The following is a 2,186-nucleotide window of genomic DNA, read 5'->3' as shown; positions in this document are numbered from 1 at the left end:
TAGTTTTTGAATTCATGACGTGTGAACGGTTTGTGCCATTAAAGTTTAATGGGTTAAGACATTTTCACATGATTATCAAAGAGAAGTGACATGTGAGTTTGTGGGTTTATTTATTATTTATATACTCAGTTGAGGCTCACGTAAGAGCTAACACATAGAACATATAATAAAGGGAGCAGGCGACAAGATGGGGAGAGAGAAGTAAACAACACCAGTAGCGAACAGGGACATCGGTAGATGTATGGAAGGGAGAGGGATATCTTGGATGTGTTTTCCAGATTGTCCAAATGGATTGCTTAAAGTAAAAGTTTTTAAAAAACACTTTTGCAACGTAATCTTGAAATATGTGGCTTGCCATATGCAACATGTGTGCGGGGTCTGGAAAAAACCAGAGAGGAGACTGGAGATTTCGTTTTCCGGTCTACCGACCAGCATTATTACAGAATGAGACCGATAAGAATCCAACAAAATGGAGAAACTACAGAAAAGCTTCACCCAATCCCTTTGCGGGTTCTCGGCTATGAACACCAAACTAAAATCAAAAACACCAAATAATAAACTAAATTAAATATCCCTATTGGGAAGACTAAATAAAAAGTAATCCTTCACAAGAACTTTGCACTTTTGTCATTCGAGGAACCATCTGATGTGATTCTTTGAATACATTTTCATTTTCGACACTTTCTTTGCAAACTGAGCACACAGCATTTCCTGCTGCATCTGTGGAGAAGTTTTTTGAAATCCACTCCTTGTTAACCACGAGGCATTTAGCGTCTACTTTTCTCTTCTTGATAAAGTTGTGTTTGCAGCCTTCCACTGAAGTGTGACAAATGTGAATTCCTGCAAAATTGCAAACTATATAGCCAATGTTTTCGTTGCTCTCGTGTTAAACTATTTCCAACCAATCATAGGCCTGTACCCTGCACACAGACATTGCATTGTTTTCCTGCTGTGCATTCGCTGATATAGGAAATGTAAAGTCCCCCCCCCCCAAATGTTATTGCTTCGACTCTTTAAATAACCATTTTGTTCAAAATCCAGCAATCCAACTTATGGTGGATCAGTTTTTCTTTTAAGTGCGTATCCACCGTAATGGATTGAAGCGGTGTATGGTTCATGGATGACTCGATGAGAAGCGGTGTACTAATTATCGCGGGAGTAAGAAATTAGCCTCGGTTTATAAACACATCAACATCATGTTCGAATGATAATAATAATATAGTAAATGTAATCGTAACACTGCAATCCCTTTGTCGTGACTGCAAAGTTTCTGTATTGAAGTGGTGTATGGTAACAATCTGGTTTTTGTTTTCAGGGTGGATGAATATAGTCTCGTCTGGGAGTCGAGACAGGCCGCGCAGAAGTAATGTATAGGCTGTATTTTGCCCACCTTTGCTTTTGACTTTTGGGCCAAGGCTTTTTGACAAAGAGGAAAAATAAATGGATTAACTTATCACCAGAAAATGGGTCCGAATCAACTTTGGGAAGCGGGATCCCGCACCAAGCCAGACGAGAGGCAACGTATTTACCTGGGGCATCCACAGCAGTGCAGTAATCATCATACTGATGAAGCAACACTTACGCAGAAGGAAGGAAGGAAGCAGCAAGTAGGGCCGGTTCTTGTTTGGCCCACACACTGACACAACTCATGACATAGATATTCGAGGCCCAACACCAGACACTCTGTGCCTCCAGCAGCAGCTTAAACTCTACTTTCAACAACGGTGAACACCACCGCCACGATGACCTTGATTTTGACATCGGCCACTAAGACTATGACTTTTGGGCTTCGAGAACTGGTTTTATCTCCGAACTTGAAGCGACATCTCTGTCAGTTCATCCAATGAGATGCTACTGCATTCTCATCAGAGCAACCCAAAGGTTGTGAAGTCCTGCCCTCAGGTTCTCAAGAGTTCTGGAGTGGGTTGGGGGAAATGAACAGTATATTTATAAAGTACACGGGTGTGATTGGTTGTTTCGGCCCATCCACCTTTTTTATGCTGGTATTCCTGATGCTACAGTCCTGGCCAAAAATATTGGTACCCTTTCACTGTTTTTCAAATAACTCACAATTTTCTCAAAAAAAAAGTTGAAATTGACAAAAGTGTGCCTCCACAATTATCTCAGAGTTGCAAATAATTCTGGAGGCACACTTTTCAACATTTTCGTCAAACATCATTGCAGCA

The sequence above is a fragment of the Myxine glutinosa genome, chromosome 4 (genome assembly GCF_964187855.1).
Source record: "Myxine glutinosa chromosome 4, kmMyxGlut1.1, whole genome shotgun sequence".
NCBI classification, from domain to species: domain Eukaryota; kingdom Metazoa; phylum Chordata; class Myxini; order Myxiniformes; family Myxinidae; genus Myxine; species Myxine glutinosa.
The sequence above is the reverse complement of the archived record's forward strand: the minus strand, read 5'-3'. Positions refer to the sequence as shown.